This window comes from Oncorhynchus gorbuscha, unplaced genomic scaffold (assembly GCF_021184085.1).
Source record: "Oncorhynchus gorbuscha isolate QuinsamMale2020 ecotype Even-year unplaced genomic scaffold, OgorEven_v1.0 Un_scaffold_785, whole genome shotgun sequence".
Classification (NCBI taxonomy): Eukaryota; Metazoa; Chordata; class Actinopteri; order Salmoniformes; family Salmonidae; genus Oncorhynchus; species Oncorhynchus gorbuscha.
This window is the reverse complement of record NW_025745811.1, coordinates 282,334-306,500: the sequence shown is the minus strand read 5'-3', so window position 1 is coordinate 306,500 and position 24,167 is coordinate 282,334. Positions and strand designations below refer to the sequence as shown.

The 24,167-nt window shown below is 43.7% G+C and overlaps 4 non-coding genes across 4 annotated transcripts; all 4 read left to right on the top strand.

The window, feature by feature from the left end:
• The first annotated feature begins 3,035 nt into the window (after window positions 1–3,035).
• Window positions 3,036–3,107, top strand: trnae-uuc. The gene has a single exon. It is a non-coding gene; the product is annotated as a tRNA-Glu (tRNA).
• A 2,498-nt stretch (window positions 3,108–5,605) lies between these two features.
• Window positions 5,606–5,678, top strand: trnar-acg. Its single transcript has one exon. It is a non-coding gene; the product is annotated as a tRNA-Arg (tRNA).
• A 5,595-nt stretch (window positions 5,679–11,273) lies between these two features.
• trnar-acg lies at window positions 11,274–11,346 on the top strand. Its single transcript has one exon. It is a non-coding gene; the product is annotated as a tRNA-Arg (tRNA).
• A 3,958-nt stretch (window positions 11,347–15,304) lies between these two features.
• On the top strand, window positions 15,305–15,377 carry trnar-acg. Its single transcript has one exon. It is a non-coding gene; the product is annotated as a tRNA-Arg (tRNA).
• Window positions 15,378–24,167: the final 8,790 nt, after the last annotated feature.

Genomic DNA, 24,167 nt, shown 5'->3' with positions numbered 1-24,167 from the left:
ATGCAGTACTTTCACACAACACAACAATATTCACTCAGCAACAGGAAATGTGACATGTTATGTAGATTCATATTATATAACGTTTTTTAAACGTTGAATACACTTCATGGCTGCATTTCTTGCTCTGCAGTAAAATTCATGCAACAACAGGAGGATCAAATTAAGATATGCATCTGAAACAGAAAACCAAGGAACCTTGTTGTTGAGAAACGCTATGACTGTGTACACTGGTCTAGCTGTGACCTGACTTCAGCTTAGACGTGTTGCCACTGGCGCAATGGATAACGTGTCTGACTACGGATCAGAAGATTCTAGGTTCGACTCCTGGCTGGCTCAATACTTTGTTTAATTGACTGAAATCAAGCTGGGAATGATACTGTATACCTTTCAGTGCTTCTGGCTGTTCTCACTTTAAACACATTTTAGACGGATTTCATCTGGACATTCCCCAACATCTCTGAGAAAAAAAGATGTAGTTTTTGAATCAAACAGGCATAATGTCAACATTTAAAGATTTGTCTGTGATGTGTATTTTAAGTATGTGTCTTCTCATATGGTCTAGCGGTTAGGATTCCTGGTTTTCACCCAGGTGGCCCAGGTTCAACTCCCGGTATGGGAAAGAATAACTTGTCATTAGGTACGCACTTGTGTAACAACAGATGCAGCAGTTTCTCACAACACAACAATATTCCCTCAGCAACAGGAAATGTACATGTTATGTAGATTCAAATTATACAAAGATTTAAACGTTGAATAAACTTCATGGCTGCATTTCTTGCTCTGCAGTAAAATTCATGCAACAACATGAGGATCAAATTAAGACATGCATCTGAAACCGAAAAACAAGGAGTAAGTATGTGTTTTCCCATATGGTCTAGTGGTTAGGATTCCTGGTTTTCACCCAGGTGTCCCGGGTTCAACTCCTGGTATGGGAAAGAATAACTCATCGTTAGGTACGCACTTGTGTAACAACAGATTCAGCAGTTTCACAAAACAGTATTCCCTCAGCAACAGCAAATGTGACATGTCATGTAGATTCAAATTATACAAGGCTTTTTAAACGATGAATACACTTCATGGCTGCATTTCTTGCTCTGCAGTAAAATTCATGCAACAACAGGAGGATCAAATTAAGATATGCATCTGAAACAGAAAACCAAGGAACCTTGTTTTTGACAGATGCCATGACTGTGTACACTGGTCTAGCTGTGACCTGATTTCAGCTTAGACGTGGTGCCAGTGGTGAAATGGATAACGTGTCTGACTACGGATCAGAAGATTCTAGGTTCGACTCCTGGCTGGCTCAATACTTTATTTAATTGACTGAAATCAAGCTGGGAATGATACTGTATACAGGCATAATGTCAACATTTAAAGATTTGACTGTGATGTGTATTTTAAGTATGTTTCTTCCCATATGGTCTAGCGGTAAGGATTCCTGGTTTTCACCCAGGTGGCCAGGTTTCAATTCCCGGTATGGGAAAGAATATATTGTCGTTAGGTACGTACTTGTGTAACAACAGATGCAGCAGTTTCTCACAACACAACAATATTCCCTCAGCAACAGGAAATGTGACTTGTTATGTAGATTCAAATTATACATGGCTTTTTAAACGTTGAATACACTTCATGGCTGCATTTCTTGCTCTGCAGTAAAATTCATGCAACAACAGGAGGATCAAATTAAGATATGCATCTGAAACAGAAAACCAAGGAACCTTGTTGTTGAGAAACGCTATGACTGTGTACACTGGTCTAGCTGTGACCTGACTTCAGCTTAGACGTGTTGCCACTGGCGCAATGGATAACGTGTCTGACTATTGATCAGAAGATTCTAGGTTCGACTCCTGGCTGGCTCAATACTTTGTTTAATTGACTGAAATCAAGCTGGGAATGATACTGTATACCTTTCAGTGCTTCTGGCTGTTCTCACTTTAAACACATTTTAGACGGATTTCATCTGGACATTCCCCAACATCTCTGAGAAAAAAGATGTAGTTTTTGAATCCAACAGGCATAATGTCAACATTTAAAGATTTGTCTGTGATGTGTATTTTAAGTATGTGTCTTCCCATATGGTCTAGCGGTTAGGATTCCTGGTTTTCACCCAGGTGGCCCAGGTTCAACTCCCGGTATGGGAAAGAATAACTTGTCATTAGGTACGCACTTGTGTAACAACAGATGCAGCAGTTTCTCACAACACAACAATATTCCCTCAGCAACAGGAAATGTACATGTTATGTAGATTCAAATTATACAAAGATTTAAACATTGAATAAACTTCATGGCTGCATTTCTTGCTCTGCAGTAAAATGCATGCAACAACATGAGGATCAAATTAAGACATGCATCTGAAACCGAAAAACAAGGAGTAAGTATGTGTTTTCCCATATGGTCTAGCGGTTAGGATTCCTGGTTTTCACCCAGGTGGCAAGGGTTCAACTCCCGGTATGGGAAAGATCATCTTATCGTTAGGTACCCACTTGTGTAACAACAGATGCAGCAGTTTCACACAACAAAACAATATTCTCTCAGCAACAGGAAATGTGACATGTTATGTATATACAAAGCTTTTTAAACGTTGAATAAACTTCATGGCTGGATTTCTTGCTCTGCAGTAAAATTCATGCAACAACAGGAGGATCAAATTAAGATATGCATCTGAAACAGAAAACCAAGGAGCCTTGTTGTTGACAGACACTATGACTGTGTACACTGGTCTAGCTGTGACCTGACTTAAGCTTAGATGTAGGGCCAGTGGTGCTATGGATAACGTGTCTGACTACGGATCAGAAGATTCTAGGTTTGACTCCTGGCTTGCTCAATAATTTGTTTAATTGACTGAAATCAAGCTGGGAATGATACTGTATACCTTTCAGTGCTTCTGGCTGTTCTCACTTTAAACACATTTTAGACGGATTTCATCTGGACATTCCCCAACATCTCTGAGAAAAAAAGATGTAGCTTTTAAATCCAACAGGCATAATGTCAACATTTAAAGATTTGTCTGTGATGTGTATTTTAAGTATGTGTCATCCCATATGGTCTAGCGGTTAGGATTCCTGGTTTTCACCCAGGTGGCCCGGGTTCAACTCCCGGTATGGGAAAGAATATATTTTCGTTAGGTACCCACTTGTGTAACAACAGATGCAGCAGTTTCTCACAACACAACAAGATTCCCTCAGCAACAGGAAATGTGACTTGTTATGTAGATTCAAATTATACAAAGCTTTTTAAACGTTGAATACACTTCATGGCTGCATTTCTTGCTCTGCAGTAAAATTCATGCAACAACAGGAGGATCAAATTAAGATATGCATCTGAAACAGAAAACCAAGGAACCTTGATGTTGACAGACGCCATGACTGTGTACACTGGTCTAGCTGTGACCTGACTTCAGTTTAGGCGTGGGGCCAGTGGCGCAATGGATAAAGTGTCTGACTACGGATCAGAAGATTCTAGTTTCAACTCCTGGCTGGCTCAATACTTTATTGAACTGACCGAAATCATTTTATTGAATTGACCGAAATCATCTGGACATTCCCCAACATCTCTGAGAAAAAAAGATGTCGCTTTTAAATCCAACAGTCATAATGTCAACATTTAAAGATTTGTCTGTGATGTGTATTTTTCAGTATGTATCTTCCCATATGGTCTAGCGGTTAGGATTCCTGGTTTCAACTCCCGTTATGGGAAAGAATATATTTTCGTAGGGTATCCACTTGTGTAACAACAGATGCAGCAGTTTCTCACAACACAACAATATTCCCTCAGCAACAGGAAATGTACATGTTATGTAGATTCAAATTATACAAAGCTTTTTAAACGTTGAATAAACTTCATGGCTGCATTTCTTGCTCTGCAGTAAAATTCATGCAACAACAGGAGGATCAAATTAAGACATGCATCTGAAACTGAAAAACAAGGAGTAAGTATGTGTTTTCCCATATGGTCTAGCGGTTAGGATTCCTGGTTTTCACCCAGGTGGCCAGGGTTCAACTCCCAGTATGGGAAAGATCATCTTATCGTTAGGTACCCACTTGTGTAACAACAGATGCAGCAGTTTCACACAACAAAACAATATTCTCTCAGCAACAGGAAATGTGACATGTTATGTATATACAAAGCTTTTTAAACGTTGAATAAACTTCATGGCTGGATTTCTTGCTCTGCAGTAAAATTCATGCAACAACAGGAGGATCAAATTAAGATATGCATCTGAAACAGAAAACCCAGGAACCTTGTTGTTGACAGACACTATGACTGTGTACACTGGTCTAGCTGTGACCTGACTTAAGCTTAGCTGTAGGGCCAGTGGTGCTATGGATAACGTGTCTGACTACGGGTCAGAAGATTCTAGGTTCGACTCCTGGCTTGCTCAATAATTTGTTTAATTGACTGAAATCAAGCTGGGAATGATACTGTATACCTTTCAGTGCTTCTGGCTGTTCTCACTTCAACCACATTTTAGACGGATTTCATCTGGACATTCCCCATCACCTCTGAGAAAAAAAATGTAGCTTTTGAATCCAACAGGCATAATGTCAACATTTAAAGATTTGTCTGTGATGTGTATTTTAATTATGTGTTTTCCCATATGGTCTAGCGTTTAGGATTCCTGGTTTTCACCCAGGTGGCCAGGGTTCAACTCCCGGTATGGGAAAGAATAACTCATCGTTAGGTACGCACTTGTGTAACAACAGATTCAGCAGTTTCACAAAACAGTATTCCCTCAGCAAATGTGACATGTCATGTAGATTCAAATTATACAAGGCTTTTTAAACGATGAATAGACTTCATGGCTGCATTTCTTGCCCTGTAGTAAAATTCATGCAACAACAGGAGGATCAAATTAAAATATGCTTCTGAAATAGAAAACCTTGTTTTTGACAGACGCTGTGACTGTGTACACTGGTCTAGCTGTGACCTGACTTCAGCTTAGACGTGGGGCCAGTGGCACAATGGATAACGTGTCTGACTACAGATCAGAAGATTCTAGGTTTGACTCCTGGCTTGCTAAATATATGGTTTAATTGACTTAAATCAAGCTGTGAATGATACTGTATACCTTTCAGTGCTTCTGGCTGTTCTCACTTCAAACACATTTTACACGTATTTCATCTGGACATTCCCCAACATCTCTGAGAAAAAAATATGTAGCTTTTAAATCCAACAGGCATGATGTCAACTTTTAAAGATTTGTCTGTGATGTGTATTTTAAGTATGTGTCTTCCCATATGGTCTAGCGGTTAGGATTCCTGGTTTTCACCCAGTTGGCCGGGTTCAACTCCCGGTATGGGAAATAATATATTTTCTTTAGGTACCCACTTGTGTAACAACAGATGCAGCAGTTTCTCACAACACAACAATATTCCCTCAGCAACAGGAAATGTGACTTGTTATGTAGATTAAAATTATACAAGGCTTTTTAAACGTTGAATACACTTCATGGCTGCATTTCTTGCTCTGCAGTAAAATTCATGCAACAACAGGAGGATCAAATTAACATATGCATCTGAAACAGAAAACCAAGGAACCTTTTTGTTGACAGACGCCATGACTGTGTACACTGTTCTAGCTGTGACCTGACTTCAGCTTAGACGTGGGGCCAGTGGCGCAATGGATAACGTGTCTGACTACGGATCAGAAGATTCTAGGTTCGACTCCTGGCTGGCTCAATACTTTATTTAATTGACTGAAATCAAGCTGGGAATGATACTGTATACCTTTCAGTGCTTCTGGCTGTTCTCACTTCAAACACATTTTAGACGGATTTCATCTGGACATTCCCCAACATCTCTGAGAAAAAAAGATGTAGTTTTTGAATCCAACAGGCATAATATCAACATTTAAAGATTTGTCTGTGATGTGTATTTTAAGTTTGTGTCTACCCATATGGTCTAGCGGTTAGGATTCCTGGTTTTCACCCAGGTGGCCCGGGTTCAACTCCTGGTATGGGAAAGAATATCTTGTCGTAAGGTACGTACTTGTGTAACAACAGATGCAGCAGTTTCTCACAATACAACAATATTCCCTCAGCAACATGAAATGTGACATGTCATGTAGATTCAAATTATACAAGTCTTTTTAAACGTTGAATACACTTCATGGCTGCATTTCTTGCTCTGCAGTAAAATTCATGCAACAACAGGAGGATCAAATTAAGATATGCATCTTAAACAGAAAACCAAGGAAACTTGTTGTTGACAGACGCTATGACTGTGTACACTGGTCTAGCTGTGACCTGACTTCAGCTTAGATCTGGGGCCAGTGGCGCAATGGATAACGTGTCTGACTATGATTCAGAAGATTCTATGTTCGACTCCTGGCTGGCTCAATACTTTGTTTAATTGACTGAAATCAAGCTGGGAATGATACTGTATACCTTTCAGTGCTTCTGGCTGTTCTCACTTCAAACACATTTTAGACGGATTTCATCTGGACATTCCCCAACATCTCTGAGAAAAAAAGATGTAGCTTTTAAATCCAACAGGCATAATGTTAACATTTAAAGACTTGTCTGTGATGTGAATTTTTAAGTATGTGTCTTCCCGTATGGTCTAGCGGTTAGGATTCCTGTTTTTCACCCAGGTGGCCCGGGTTCAACTCCTGGTATGGGAAAGAATATATTTTCGTAGGGTATCCACTTGTGTAACAACAGATGCTTTTAAATCCAACAGGCATAATGTCAACATTTAAAGATTTGTCTGTGATGTGTATTTTAAGTATGTGTCTTCCCATATGGTCTAGCAGTTAGGATTCCTGGTTTTCACCCAGGTTGCCTGGGTTCAACTCCCGGTATGGGAAAGAATATCTTGTCGTTAGGTACGCACTTGTGTAACAACAGATGCAGCAGTTTCTCACAACACAACAATATTCCCTCAGCAACAGGAAATGTGACTTGTTATGTAGATTCAAATTATATAAGGCTTTTTAAACGTTGAATGCACTTCATGGCTGCATTTCTTGCTCTGCAGTAAAATGCATGCAACAACAGGAGGATCAAATTAAGATATGCATCTGAAACAGAAAACCAAGGAACCTTGATGTTGACAGACGCCATGACTGTGTACACTGGTCTAGCTGTGATCTGACTTCAGTTTAGATGTGGCGCCAGTGGCGCAATGGATAACGTGTCTGACTACGGATCAGAAGATTCTAGGTTCAACTCCTGGCTGGCTCAATACTTTATTTAATTGACTGAAATCAAGCTGGGAATGATACTGTATACCTTTCAGTGCTTCTGGCTGTTCTCACTTTAAACACATTTTAGACGGATTTCATCTGGACATTCCCCAACATCTCTGAGAAAAAAATATGTAGTTTTTGAATCCAACAGGCATAATGTCAACATTTAAAGATTTGTCTGTGATGTGTATTTTAAGTATTTGGCTTCCCATATGGTCTAGCGGTTAGGATTCCTGGTTTTCACCCAGGTGGCCCGTGTTCAACTACCGGTATGGGAAAGTATAACTTGTCATTAGGTACGCACTTGTGTAACAACAGATTCAGCAGTTTCACAAAACACAACAATATTCCCTCAGCAACAGCAAATGTGACATGTCATGTAGATTCCAATTATACAAGGCTTTTTAAACGATGAATACACTTCATGGCTGCATTTCTTGCTCTGCAGTAAAATTCATGCAACAACAGGAGGATCAAATTAAGATATGCATCTGAAAAAGAAAACCAAGGAACCTTGTTGTTGACAGACGCTATGACTGTGTACATTTCTCTAGCTGTGACCTGACTTCGGCTTAGACGTGGTGCCAGTGAGGGTAGGCAACAACATCTCCTCCCCGCTGATCCTCAACACGGGGCCCCACAAGGGTGCGTTCTGAGCCCTCTCCTGTACTCCCTGTTCACCCACGACTGCGTGGCCACGCACGCCTCCAACTCAATCATCAAGTTTGCGGACGACACAACAGTGGTAGGCTTGATTACCAACAACGACGAGACGGCCTACAGGGAGGAGGGAGGGCCCTCGGAGTGTGGTGTCAGGAAAATAACCTCACACTCAACGTCAACAAAACTAAGGAGATGATTGTGGACTTCAGGAAACACCAGAGGGAACACCCCCCTATCCACATCGATGGAACAGTAGTGGAGAGGGTAGCTAGTTTTAAGTTCCTCGGCATACACATCACAGACAAACTGAATTGGTCCACTCACACTGACAGCGTCGTGAAGAAGGCGCAGCAGCGCCTATTCAACCTCAGGAGGCTGAAGAAATTCGGCTTGTCACCAAAAGCACTCACAAACTTCTACAGATGCACAATCGAGAGCATCCTGGCGGGCTGTATCACCGCCTGGTACGGCAACTGCTCCGCCCTCAACCGTAAGGCTCTCCAGAGGGTAGTGAGGACTGCACAACGCATCACCGGGGGCAAACTACCTGCCCTCCAGGACACCTACACCACCCGTTGTTACAGGAAGCCCATAAAGATCATCAAGGACATCAACCACCCGAACCACTGCCTGTTCACCCCGCTATCATCCAGAAGGCGAGGTCAGTACAGGTGCATCAAAGCTGGGACCGAGAGACTGAAAAACAGCTTCTATCTCAAGGCCATCAGACTGTTAAACAGCCACCACTAACATTGAGTGGCTGCTGCCAACACACTGTCATTGACACTGACCCAACTCCAGCCATTTTAATAATGGGAATTGATGGGAAATGATGTAAATATATCGCTAGCCACTTTAAACAATGCTACCTTATATAATGTTACTTACCCTACATTATTCATCTCATATGCATATGTATATACTGTACTCTACATCATCGACTGCATCCTTATGTAACACATGTATCACTAGCCACTTTAACTATGCCACTTTGTTTACTTTGTCTACACACTCATCTCATATGTATATACTGTACTCGATACCATCTACTGTATGCTGCTCTGTACCATCACTCATTCATATATAGTATGTGTCTTCCCATATGGTCTAGCGGTTAGGATTCCTGGTTTTCACCCAGGTAGACTAGGTTCAACTGCCGGTATGGAAACAATATATTTTCGTTAGGTACCCACTTGTGTAACAACAGATGCAGCAGTTTCTCACAACACAACAATATTCCCTCAGCAACAGGAAATGTGACATGTTATGTAGATTCAAATTATACAAGGCTTTTTAAACGTTGAATAGACTTCATGGCTGCATTTCTTGCTCTGCAGTAAAATTCATGCAACAACAGGAGGATCAAATTAAGATATGCATCTGAAACAGAAAACCAAGGAACCTTGTTGTTGACAGACGCCATGACTGTGAACACTGGTCTAGCTGTGACCTGACTTTAGCTTAGACGTTGGGCCAGTGGTGAAATGGATAATGTGTCTGACTACGGATCAGAAGATTCTAGGTTTTACTCCTGGCTGGCTCAATACTTTATTTAATTGACTGAAATCAAGCTGGGAATGATACTGTATACCTTTCAGTGTTTCTGGCTGTTCTCACTTTAAACACATTTTAGATGGATTTCATCTGGACATTCCCCAACATCTCTGAGAAAAAAGATGTAGTTTTTGAATCCAACAGGCATAATGTCAACATTTAAAGATTTGTCTGTGATGTGTATTTTAAGTATGTGTCTTCCCATATGGTCTAGCGGTTAGGATTCCTGGTTTTCACCCAGGTGGCCTAGGTTCAACTCCCGGTATGGGAAAGAATATCTTTTCGTTAGGTACCCACTTGTGTAACAACAGATGCAGCAGTTTCACACAACACAACAATATTCCCTCAGCAACAGGAAATGTGACATGTTATGTATATTGAAATTATACAAAGCTTTTTAAACGTTGAATAAACTTCATGGCTGGATTTCTTGCTCTGCAGTAAAATTCATGCAACAACAGGAGGATCAAATTAAGATATGCATCTGAAACAGAAAACCAAGGAACCTTGTTGTTGACAGACGCTATGACTGTGTAAACTGGTCTAGCTGTGACCTGACTTCAACTTAGACGTGGTGCCAGTGGCGCAATGGATAATGTGTCTAATTACAGACCAGAACATTCAAGGTTTGACTCCTGGCTGCCTCAATAGTTTATTTAATTGACTGAAATCAAGCTGGGAATGATACTGTTAGCTTTCAGTGCTTCTGGCTGTTCTCACTTCAAACTCATTTTAGACGGATTTCATCTGGACATTCCCCATCACCTCTGAGAAAAAAATGTAGCTTTTGAATCCAACAGGCATAATGTCAACATTTAAAGATTTGTCTGTGATGTGTATTTTAATTATGTGTTTTCCCATATGGTCTAGCGTTTAGGATTCCTGGTTTTCACCCAGGTGGCCAGGGTTCAACTCCCGGGATGGGAAAGAATAACTCATCGTTAGGTACGCACTTGTGTAACAACAGATTCAGCAGTTTCACAAAACAGTATTCCTCAGCAAATGTGACATGTCATGTAGATTCAAATTATACAAGGCTTTTTAAACGATGAATAGACTTCATGGCTGCATTTCTTGCCCTGTAGTAAAATTCATGCAACAACAGGAGGATCAAATTAAAATATGCTTCTGAAACAGAAAACCTTGTTTTTGACAGACGCTGTGACTGTGTACACTGGTCTAGCTGTGACCTGACTTCAGCTTAGACGTGGGGCCAGTGGCACAATGGATAACGTGTCTGACTACAGATCAGAAGATTCTAGGTTTGACTCCTGGCTTGCTAAATATATGGTTTAATTGACTTAAATCAAGCTGTGAATGATACTGTATACCTTTCAGTGCTTCTGGCTGTTCTCACTTCAAACACATTTTACACGTATTTCATCTGGACATTCCCCAACATCTCTGAGAAAAAAATATGTAGCTTTTAAATCCAACAGGCATGATGTCAACTTTTAAAGATTTGTCTGTGATGTGTATTTTAAGTATGTGTCTTCCCATATGGTCTAGCGGTTAGGATTCCTGGTTTTCACCCAGTTGGCCGGGTTCAACTCCCGGTATGGGAAATAATATATTTTCTTTAGGTACCCACTTGTGTAACAACAGATGCAGCAGTTTCTCACAACACAACAATATTCCCTCAGCAACAGGAAATGTGACTTGTTATGTAGATTAAAATTATACAAGGCTTTTTAAACGTTGAATACACTTCATGGCTGCATTTCTTGCTCTGCAGTAAAATTCATGCAACAACAGGAGGATCAAATTAACATATGCATCTGAAACAGAAAACCAAGGAACCTTTTTGTTGACAGACGCCATGACTGTGTACACTGTTCTAGCTGTGACCTGACTTCAGCTTAGACGTGGGGCCAGTGGCGCAATGGATAACGTGTCTGACTACGGATCAGAAGATTCTAGGTTCGACTCCTGGCTGGCTCAATACTTTATTTAATTGACTGAAATCAAGCTGGGAATGATACTGTATACCTTTCAGTGCTTCTGGCTGTTCTCACTTCAAACACATTTTAGACAGATTTCATCTGGACATTCCCCAACATCTCTGGCCGGGTTCAACTCCCGGTATGGGAAAGAATATATTTTCTTTAGGTACCCACTTGTGTAACAACAGATGCAGCAGTTTCTCACAACACAACAATATTCCCTCAGCAACAGGAAATGTGACTTGTTATGTAGATTAAAATTATACAAGGCTTTTTAAACGTTGAATACACTTCATGGCTGCATTTCTTGCTCTGCAGTAAAATTCATGCAACAACAGGAGGATCAAATTAACATATGCATCTGAAACAGAAAACCAAGGAACCTTGTTGTTGACAGACGCTATGACTGTGTACATTTGTCTAGCTGTGACCTGACTTCAGCTTAGACGTGGTGCCAGTGAGGGTAGGCAACAACATCTCCTCCCCGCTGATCCTCAACACGGGGCCCCACAAGGGTGCGTTCTGAGCCCTCTCCTGTACTCCCTGTTCACCCACGACTGCGTGGCCACGCACGCCTCCAACTCAATCATCAAGTTTGCGGACGACACAACAGTGGTAGGCTTGATTACCAACAACGACGAGACGGCCTACAGGGAGGAGGGGAGGGCCCTCGGAGTGTGGTGTCAGGAAAATAACCTCACACTCAACGTCAACAAAACTAAGGAGATGATTGTGGACTTCAGGAAACACCAGAGGGAACACCCCCCTATCCACATCGATGGAACAGTAGTGGAGAGGGTAGCTAGTTTTAAGTTCCTCGGCATACACATCACAGACAAACTGAATTGGTCCACTCACACTGACAGCAACGTGAAGAAGGCGCACAGCGCCAATATTCAACCTCAGGAGGCTGAAGAAATGGCTTGTCACCAAAAGCACTCACAAACTTCTACAGATGCACAATCGAGAGCATCCTGGCGGGCTGTATCACCGCCTGGTACGGCAACTGCTCCGCCCTCAACCGTAAGGCTCTCCAGAGGGTAGTGAGGACTGCACAACGCATCACCGGGGGCAAACTACCTGCCCTCCAGGACACCTACACCACCCGTTGTTACAGGAAGCCCATAAAGATCATCAAGGACATCAACCACCCGAACCACTGCCTGTTCACCCCGCTATCATCCAGAAGGCGAGGTCAGTACAGGTGCATCAAAGCTGGGACCGAGAGACTGAAAAACAGCTTCTATCTCAAGGCCATCAGACTGTTAAACAGCCACCACTAACATTGAGTGGCTGCTGCCAACACACTGTCATTGACACTGACCCAACTCCAGCCATTTTAATAATGGGAATTGATGGGAAATGATGTAAATATATCGCTAGCCACTTTAAACAATGCTACCTTATATAATGTTACTTACCCTACATTATTCATCTCATATGCATATGTATATACTGTACTCTACATCATGACTGCATCCTTATGTAACACATGTATCACTAGCCACTTTAACTATGCCACTTTGTTTACTTTGTCTACACACTCATCTCATATGTATATACTGTACTCGATACCATCTACTGTATGCTGCTCTGTACCATCACTCATTCATATATAGTATGTGTCTTCCCATATGGTCTAGCGGTTAGGATTCCTGGTTTTCACCCAGGTAGACTAGGTTCAACTGCCGGTATGGAAACAATATATTTTCGTTAGGTACCCACTTGTGTAACAACAGATGCAGCAGTTTCTCACAACACAACAATATTCCCTCAGCAACAGGAAATGTGACATGTTATGTAGATTCAAATTATACAAGGCTTTTTAAACGTTGAATAGACTTCATGGCTGCATTTCTTGCTCTGCAGTAAAATTCATGCAACAACAGGAGGATCAAATTAAGATATGCATCTGAAACAGAAAACCAAGGAACCTTGTTGTTGACAGACGCCATGACTGTGAACACTGGTCTAGCTGTGACCTGACTTTAGCTTAGACGTTGGGCCAGTGGTGAAATGGATAATGTGTCTGACTACGGATCAGAAGATTCTAGGTTTTACTCCTGGCTGGCTCAATACTTTATTTAATTGACTGAAATCAAGCTGGGAATGATACTGTATACCTTTCAGTGTTTCTGGCTGTTCTCACTTTAAACACATTTTAGATGGATTTCATCTGGACATTCCCCAACATCTCTGAGAAAAAAAGATGTAGTTTTGAATCCAACAGGCATAATGTCAACATTTAAAGATTTGTCTGTGATGTGTATTTTAAGTATGTGTCTTCCCATATGGTCTAGCGGTTAGGATTCCTGGTTTTCACCCAGGTGGCCTAGGTTCAACTCCCGGTATGGGAAAGAATATCTTTTCGTTAGGTACCCACTTGTGTAACAACAGATGCAGCAGTTTCACACAACACAACAATATTCCCTCAGCAACAGGAAATGTGACATGTTATGTATATTGAAATTATACAAAGCTTTTTAAACGTTGAATAAACTTCATGGCTGGATTTCTTGCTCTGCAGTAAAATTCATGCAACAACAGGAGGATCAAATTAAGATATGCATCTGAAACAGAAAACCAAGGAACCTTGTTGTTGACAGACGCTATGACTGTGTAAACTGGTCTAGCTGTGACCTGACTTCAACTTAGACGTGGTGCCAGTGGCGCAATGGATAATGTGTCTAATTACAGACCAGAACATTCAAGGTTTGACTCCTGGCTGCCTCAATAGTTTATTTAATTGACTGAAATCAAGCTGGGAATGATACTGTTAGCTTTCAGTGCTTCTGGCTGTTCTCACTTCAAACTCATTTTAGACGGATTTCATCTGGACATTCCCCATCACCTCTGAGAAAAAAAATGTAGCTTTTGAATCCAACAGGCATAATGTCAACATTTAAAGATTTGTCTGTGATGTGTATTTTAATTATGTGTTTTCCCATATGGTCTAGCGTTTAGGATTCCTGGTTTTCACCCAGGTGGCCAGGGTTCAACTCCCGGGATGGGAAAGAATAACTCATCGTTAGGTACGCACTTGTGTAACAACAGATTCAGCAGTTTCACAAAACAGTATTCCCTCAGCAAATGTGACATGTCATGTAGATTCAAATTATACAAGGCTTTTTAAACGATGAATAGACTTCATGGCTGCATTTCTTGCCCTGTAGTAAAATTCATGCAACAACAGGAGGATCAAATTAAAATATGCTTCTGAAACAGAAAACCTTGTTTTTGACAGACGCTTGACTGTGTACACTGGTCTAGCTGTGACCTGACTTCAGCTTAGACGTGGGGCCAGTGGCACAATGGATAACGTGTCTGACTACAGATCAGAAGATTCTAGGTTTGACTCCTGGCTTGCTAAATATATGTTTAATTGACTTAAATCAAGCTGTGAATGATACTGTATACCTTTCAGTGCTTCTGGCTGTTCTCACTTCAAACACATTTTACACGTATTTCATCTGGACATTCCCCAACATCTCTGAGAAAAAAATATGTAGCTTTTAAATCCAACAGGCATGATGTCAACTTTTAAAGATTTGTCTGTGATGTGAATTTTTAAGTATGTGTCTTCCCATATGGTCTAGCGGTTAGGATTCCTGGTTTTCACCCAGGTGGCCGGGTTTAACTCCCGGTATGGGAAATAATATATTTTCTTTAGGTACCCACTTGTGTAACAACAGATGCAGCAGTTTCTCACAACACAACAATATTCCCTCAGCAACAGGAAATGTGACTTGTTATGTAGATTAAAATTATACAAGGCTTTTTAAACGTTGAATACACTTCATGGCTGCATTTCTTGCTCTGCAGTAAAATTCATGCAACAACAGGAGGATCAAATTAACATATGCATCTGAAACAGAAAACCAAGGAACCTTTTTTGTTGACAGACGCCATGACTGTGTACACTGTTCTAGCTGTGACCTGACTTCAGCTTAGACGTGGGGCCAGTGGCGCAATGGATAACGTGTCTGACTACGGATCAGAAGATTCTAGGTTCGACTCCTGGCTGGCTCAATACTTTATTTAATTGACTGAAATCAAGCTGGGAATGATACTGTATACCTTTCAGTGCTTCTGGCTGTTCTCACTTCAAACACATTTTAGACGGATTTCATCTGGACATTCCCCAACATCTCTGAGAAAAAAAGATGTAGTTTTTGAATCCAACAGGCATAATATCAACATTTAAAGATTTGTCTGCGTTCTGAGCCCTCTCCTGTACTCCCTGTTCACCCACGACTGCGTGGCCACGCACGCCTCCAACTCAATCATCAAGTTTGCAGACGACACAACAGTGGTAGGCTTGATTACCAACAACGACGACGGCCTACAGGGAGGAGGGAGGGCCCTCGGAGTGTGGTGTCAGGAAAATAACCTCACACTCAACGTCAACAAAACTAAGGAGATGATTGTGGACTTCAGGAAACACCAGAGGGAACACCCCCTATCCACATCGATGGAACAGTAGTGGAGAGGGTAGCTAGTTTTAAGTTCCTCGGCATACATCACAGACAAACTGAATTGGTCCACTCACACTGACAGCGTCGTGAAGAAGGCGCAGCAGCGCCTATTCAACCTCAGGAGGCTGAAGAAATTCGGCTTGTCACCAAAAGCACTCACAAACTTCTACAGATGCACAATCGAGAGCATCCTGGCGGGCTGTATCACCGCCTGGTACGGCAACTGCTCCGCCCTCAACCGTAAGGCTCTCCAGAGGGTAGTGAGGACTGCACAACGCATCACCGGGGGCAAACTACCTGCCCTCCAGGACACCTACACCACCCGTTGTTACAGGAAGCCCATAAAGATCATCAAGGACATCAACCACCCGAACCACTGCCTGTTCACCCCGCTATCATCCAGAAGGCGAGGTCAGTACAGGTGCATCAAAGCTGGGACCGAGAGACTGAAAAACAGCTTCTATCTCAAGGCCATCAGACTGTTAAACAGCCACCACTAACATTGAGTGGCTGCTGCCAACACACTGTCATTGACACTGACCCAACTCCAGCCATTTTAATAATGGGAATTGATGGGAAATGATGTAAATATATCGCTAGCCACTTTAAACAATGCTACCTTATATAATGTTACTTACCCTACATTATTCATCTCATATGCATATGTATATACTGTACTCTACATCATCGACTGCATCCTTATGTAACACATGTATCACTAGCCACTTTAACTATGCCACTTTGTTTACTTTGTCTACACACTCATCTCATATGTATATACTGTACTCGATACCATCTACTGTATGCTGCTCTGTACCATCACTCATTCATATATAGTATGTGTCTTCCCATATGGTCTAGCGGTTAGGATTCCTGGTTTTCACCCAGGTAGACTAGGTTCAACTGCCGGTATGGAAACAATATATTTTCGTTAGGTACCCACTTGTGTAACAACAGATGCAGCAGTTTCTCACAACACAACAATATTCCCTCAGCAACAGGAAATGTGACATGTTATGTAGATTCAAATTATACAAGGCTTTTTAAACGTTGAATAGACTTCATGGCTGCATTTCTTGCTCTGCAGTAAAATTCATGCAACAACAGGAGGATCAAATTAAGATATGCATCTGAAACAGAAAACCAAGGAACCTTGTTGTTGACAGACGCCATGACTGTGAACACTGGTCTAGCTGTGACCTGACTTTAGCTTAGACGTTGGGCCAGTGGTGAAATGGATAACGTGTCTGACTACGGATCAGAAGATTCTAGGTTTTACTCCTGGCTGGCTCAATACTTTATTTAATTGACTGAAATCAAGCTGGGAATGATACTGTATACCTTTCAGTGTTTCTGGCTGTTCTCACTTTAAACACATTTTAGATGGATTTCATCTGGACATTCCCCAACATCTCTGAGAAAAAAAGATGTAGTTTTTGAATCCAACAGGCATAATGTCAACATTTAAAGATTTGTCTGTGATGTGTATTTTAAGTATGTGTCTTCCCATATGGTCTAGCGGTTAGGATTCCTGGTTTTCACCCAGGTGGTATGGGAAACAATATCTTTTCGTAAGGTACCCACTTGTGTAACAACAGATGCAGCAGTTTCTCACAACACAACAATATTCCCTCAGCAACAGGAAATGTGACAAGTTATGTAGATTCAAATTATACAAGGCTTTTTAAACGTTGAATTTACTTAATGGTTGCATTTCTTGCTCTGCAGTAAAATTCATGCAACAACAGGAGGATCAAATTGCAGTGGTTTCACATAACACAACAGTATTCCCTCCAGCAACAGGAAATGTTAAATGTTATGTAGATTCAAATTATACAAGGGTTTTTAAACGTTGAATAGGATTCCTGGTTTTCACCCAGGTGGCGTAGGTTCAACTCCGGTATAAGAAAGAATAACTTGTCGTTAGGTACGCACTTGTGTAACAACAGATGGCATCGCAGCCATCTCCCCCTCTGGCTTTGAGACTGAGCCCATGCAGCTGGGAGGGATTCGCATCTCGAATAAGGAGAGGGAACGGAGGATCACCAACCGCCTGTGCCTCTATTGTGGAGTTGCTGGACATTTCGTTAATTCATGTCCAGTAAAAGCCAGAGCTCATCTGTAAGCGGAGGGCTACAGGTGAGCGCAACTACTCAAGTCTCTCCATCAAAGTCCTGTACTACTTTGTCGGTCCACCTACGCTGGACCGGTTCGGGCGCTACATGTAGTGCCTTGATAGACTCTGGGGCTGAGGGTTGTTTCATGGACGAAGCATGGGTTCGGAAACATGACATTCCTTTCAGAGAGTTAGATAAGCCTACGCCCATGTTCGCCTTAGATGGTAGTCATCTTCCCAGTATCAGATTTGAGACACTACCTTTAACCCTCACAGTATCTGGTAACCACAGTGAGACTATTTCTTTTTTGATTTTCCGTTCACCGTTTACACCTGTTGTTTTGGGTCATCCCTGGCTAGTATGTCATAATCCTTCTATTAATTGGTCTAGTAATTCTATCCTATCCTGGAACGTTTCTTGTCATGTGAAGTGTTTAATGTCTGCCATCCCTCCCGTTTCTTCTGTCCCTACTTCTCAGGAGGAACCTGGCGATTTGACAGGAGTGCCGGAGGAATATCATGATCTGCGCACGGTCTTCAGTCGGTCCCGAGCCAACTCCCTTCCTCCTCACCGGTCGTATGATTGTAGTATTGATCTCCTTCCGGGGACCACTCCTCCTCGAGGTAGACTATACTCTCTGTCGGCTCCCGAACGTAAGGCTCTCGAGGATTATTTGTCTGTGTCTCTTGACGCCGGTACCATAGTGCCTTCTTCCTCTCCGGCCGGGGCGGGGTTCTTTTGTTAAGAAGAAGGACGGTACTCTGCGCCCCTGCGTGGATTATCGAGGGCTGAATGACATAACGGTTAAGAATCGTTATCCGCTTCCCCTTATGTCATCAGCCTTCGAGATTCTGCAGGGAGCCAGGTGCTTTACTAAGTTGGACCTTCGTAACGCTTACCATCTCGTGCGCATCAGAGAGGGGGACGAGTGGAAAACGGCGTTTAATACTCCGTTAGGGCATTTTGAGTACCGGGTTCTGCCGTTCGGTCTCGCCAATGCGCCAGCTGTTTTTCAGGCATTAGTTAATGATGTTCTGAGAGACATGCTGAACATTTTCGTTTTTGTCTATCTTGACGATATCCTGATTTTTTCTCCGTCACTCGAGATTCATGTTCAGCACGTTCGACGTGTTCTACAGCGCCTTTTAGAGAATTGTCTCTACGTAAAGGCTGAGAAGTGCTCTTTTCATGTCTCCTCCGTTACTTTTCTCGGTTCCGTTATTTCCGCTGAAGGCATTCAGATGGATTCCGCTAAGGTCCAAGCTGTCAGTGATTGGCCCGTTCCAAGGTCACGTGTCGAGTTGCAGCGCTTTTTAGGTTTCGCTAATTTCTATCGGCGTTTCATTCGTAATTTCGGTCAAGTTGCTGCCCCTCTCACAGCTCTTACTTCTGTCAAGACGTGTTTTAAGTGGTCCGGTTCCGCCCAGGGAGCTTTTGATCTTCTAAAAGAACGTTTTACGTCCGCTCCTATCCTCGTTACTCCTGACGTCACTAGACAATTCATTGTCGAGGTTGGCGCTTCAGAGGTAGGCGTGGGAGCCATTCTATCCCAGCGCTTCCAGTCTGACGATAAGGTTCATCCTTGCGCTTATTTTTCTCATCGCCTGTCGCCATCTGAGCGCAACTATGATGTGGGTAACCGTGAACTGCTCGCCATCCGCTTAGCCCTAGGCGAATGGCGACAGTGGTTGGAGGGCGACCGTTCCTTTTGTCGTTTGGACAGACCATAAGAACCTTGAGTACATCCGTTCTGCCAAACGACTTAATGCCCGTCAAGCTCGTTGGGCGTTGTTTTTCGCTCGTTTCGAGTTTGTGATTTCTTACCGTCCGGGTAGCAAGAACACCAAGCCTGATGCCTTATCCCGTCTGTTTAGTTCTTCTGTGGCTTCTACTGATCCCGAGGGGATTCTTCCTTATGGGCGTGTTGTCGGGTTAACAGTCTGGGGAATTGAAAGACAGGTTAAGCAAGCACTCACGCACACTGCGTCGCCGCGCGCTTGTCCTAGTAACCTCCTTTTCGTTCCTGTTTCCACTCGTCTGGCTGTTCTTCAGTGGGCTCACTCTGCCAAGTTAGCGGGTCATCCCGGTGTTCGAGGCACTCTTGCGTCTATTCGCCAGCGCTTTTGGTGGCCGACTCAGGAGCGTGACACGCGCCGTTTCGTGGCTGCCTGTTCGGACTGCGCGCAGACTAAGTCGGGTAACTCTCCTCCTGCCGGTCGTCTCAGACCGCTCCCCATTCCTTCTCGACCATGGTCTCACATTGCCTTAGACTTCATTACCGGTCTGCCTTTGTCTGCGGGGAAGACTGTGATTCTGACGGTTGTCGATAGGTTCTCTAAGGCGGCACATTCCCATTCCCTCGCTAAACTTCCTTCCGCTAAGGAGAACGGCACAAATCATTATTGAGAATGTATTCAGGATTCATGGCCTCCGTTAGACGCCGTTTCAGACAGAGGTCCATAATTCACGTCACAGTTTTGGAGGAGTTCTGTCGTTTGATTAGTGCGTCCGTCAGTCTCTCTTCGGGTTTCATCCCCAATCTAACTTGGTCAAGCAGAGGGCCAATCAGACGATTGGTCGCATCTCTGTAGCCTTTCTTTCAGGAACCCTGCGTCTTGGGCAGAACAGCTCCCCTGGGCAGAATACGGCTCACAATTGGCTTCCTTAGCCTGCTACCGGGTTATCTCCGTTTCAGAGTAGTCTGGGTTGCAAGCCTCCTCTGTTCTCATCCCCAGCTTGCCGAGTCCAGCGTTCCTCCGCTCAAGCGTTTGTCCAACGTTGTGAGCGCACCTGGAGGAGGGTGAGGTCTGCACTTTGCCGTTACAGGGCACAGACGGTGAGAGCCGCCAATAAACGCAGGATTAAGAGTCCAAGGTATTGTTGCGGCCAGAGAGTGTGGCTTTCCACTCGCAACCTTCCTCTTACGACAGCTTCTCGTAAGTTGACTCCATGGTTCATTGGTCCGTTCCGTGTCTCCCAGGTCGTCAATCCTGTCGCTGTGCGACTCGTTTTTCCGCGACATCTTCGTCGCGTCCATCCTGTCTTCCATGTCTCCTGTGTTAAGCCCTTTCTTGGCAGACCGTTCGTCTTCCTCCCCCCTCCCGTCCCTTGTCGAGCGCACCTATTTACAAGGTACATAAAAGTATGGACATGCGTTCTCGGGGACGGGTCACAATACCTAGTGGATTGGGAGGGTTACGGTCCTGAGGAGAGGAGTTGGGTTCCGTCTCGGGACGTGCTGGACCGTTCGCTCATCGATGATTTCCTCCCGTTGCCGCTGGATTCCTCCTCCTCGAGTGCGCCAGGAGGCGCCGGTGAGTGGGGGGCACTGTCATGTTGTCATTTATTGTCATGTCTTGTCCCTGTGCTCCCCATGCTATTCGTTTCCTCTGCTGGTCTTGTTTGGTTCTATCCCTCTCTCTCCCCCTCCCCTTTCACTCTCTCGCTCTCTCTTCTCTGTCGTCGTTCCGCTCCTGCTCCCAGCTGTTCCTATTCCCTAATCATCATTTAGTCTTCCCACACCTGTTCCCGATCCTTTCCCCCTGATTAGACTCCCTATTTATTCCTTTGTGATCCGTTCCTGTTCCATCGGTTCCTTGTTTTGTATTCCATGCTGTAATTGCGTTTCGCCCTGTCCTGTCGTGTTTTTTGCCGTGTGATTGTGTATCACCCTGTCCTGTCGTGTTTTGTGCCTTCTTCAGACGCTGCGTGTGAGCAGGTGTCTCAGTTGACTACGGCCTGCGCCTACCCGGCGACCTGCAGTCTGTGGCCGCTTCTCCGGTTGTTTTCCCCTCTACTATCTAGAGGATTTCAGTTATTCGGTTTTGAGCATTAATAAACTCTGTTTCTGTTAAGTCGCGTTTGGGTCCTCCTTCACCTGCATAACACTTACACTGTGTATAAGACAGTAGTTTTGGAATTGTTAGTTAGATTACTTGTTGGTTATCACTGCATTGTCGGAACTAGAAGCACAAGCATTTACATTACACTCGCATTAACATCTGCAACCATGTGTATGTGACAAATAAAATTTGATTTGATTTGATTTGATTTTTTTTGATTTTAAACCAAAACCTATCCCTAACCCTAACCCTGAGCCTGTTCTTAAACCAAAACCTATCCCTAACCCTGAGCCTGTTCTTAAACCAAAACCTAACCCTAACCCTAACCCTGAGCCTGTTCTTAAACCAAAACCTATCCGTAACCCTAACCCTGAGCCTGTTCTTAACCAAAACCTATCCCTAACCCTGAGCCTGTTCTTAACCAAAACCTATCCCTAACCCTGAGCCTGTTCTTAACCAAAACCTATCCCTGACCCTGAGCCTGTTCTTAAACCAAAACCTATCCCTAACCCTAACCCTGAGCCTGTTCTAAACCAAAACCTATCCCTAACCCTAACCCTGAGCCTGTTCTAAACCAAAACCTATCCCTAACCCTAACCCTGAGCCTGTTCTTAAACCAAAACCTATCCCTAACCCTAATCCTGAGCCTGTTCTTAAACCAAAACCTATCCCTAACCCTAACCCTGAGCCTGTTCTTAAACCAAAACCTATCCCTAACCCTGACCCTGAGCCTGTTCTTAAACCAAACCTATCCCTAACCCTAACCCTGAGCCTGTTCTTAAACCAAACCTATCCCTAACCCTAACCCTGAGCCTGTTCTTAAACCAAAACCTAACCCTAACATACTCCTAACCCTAACCCTGAGCCTGTTCTTAAACCAAAACCTATCCCTGACCCTGAGCCTGTTCTTAAACCAAAACCTATCCCTAACCCTGAGCCTGTTCTTAAACCAAAACCTATCCCTGACCCTGAGCCTGTTCTTAAACCCAAACCTATCCCTAACCCTAACCCTGAGCCTGTTCTTAAACCAAAACCTATCCCTAACCCTAACCCTGAGCCTGTTCTTAAACCAAAACCTAACCATCATCCTAACTCTGACCCTGACCCTGTTCCTAATCATAACCCTGACTCAAACCCTGACCCTGTTCCTAACCATAATCCTGACTCAAACCCTGACCCTGTTCCTAATCATAACCCTGACTCATTACATTACATTTAAGTCATTTAGCAGACGGTCTTATCCAGAGCGACTTACAAATTGGTGCATTCACCTTATGACATCCAGTAGAACAGTCACTTTACAATAGTGCATCTAAATCTTAAGGGGGGTGAGAAGGATTACTTATCCTATCCTAGGTATTCCTTAAAGAGGTGGGGTTTCAGGTGTCTCCGGAAGGTGGTTATGACCCTGTTCTTAATCCTGCACATGTCCCTAATCCTGACACTAACCTTAAATCTGACCCTGACCCTGTTCCTAACCCTGACTCTAACCCAACCCTGACTCCAACCCTAACCCTGACTCTAACCCAACCCAACCCTAATGGTCCTCTCTTTGTAGCCGTGATTTATTTTTACTGAGCCTCCGTCTCTGACACAGGCACCTCTACTTCAGTCTGGGCCTCCGTCTCTGACACGGGCACCTCTACTTCAGTCTGGGCCTCCGTCTCTGACACGGGCACCTCTACTTCAGTCTGGGCCTCCGTCTCTGACACAGGCACCTCTACTTTCAGTCTGGGCCTCCGTCTCTGACACAGGCACCTCTACTTCAGTCTGGGGGGGGGATTCAGGAGGGAGGAGAAGGTGGCAAAGAGCTTCCTAGGGTTAGAGGCAGATGCTTGGAATTTAGAGTGGTAGAAAGTGGCATTAGCAGCAGAGACAGAGGAGGAAAATGTAGAGAGGAGGGAGCGAAAGGATGCCAGGTCCGCAGGGAGGAGAGTTTTCCTCCATTTCCGCTCGGCTGCGCGGAGCCCTGTTCTGTGAGCTCGCAATGAGTCGTCGAGCCACGGAGCGGGAGGGGGAGGACCGAGCCGGCCTGGAGGATAGGGGACATAGAGAGTCAAAGGATGCAGAAAGGGAGGAGAGGAGGGTTGAGGAGGCAGAATCAGGAGATAGGTTGGAGAAGGTTTGAGCAGAGGGAAGAGATGATAGGATGGAAGAGGAGAGAGAAGCGGGGGAGAGAGAGCGAAGGTTGGGACGGGCGATACCATCCGAGTAGGGGCAGTGTGGGAGGTGTTGGATGAGAGCGAGAGGGAAAAGGATACAAGGTAGTGGTCGGAGACTTGGAGGGGAGTTGCAATGAGGTTAGTGGAAGAACAGCATCTAGTAAAGATGAGGTCGAGCGTATTGCCTGCCTTGTGAGTAGGGGGGAAGGTGAGAGGGTGAGGT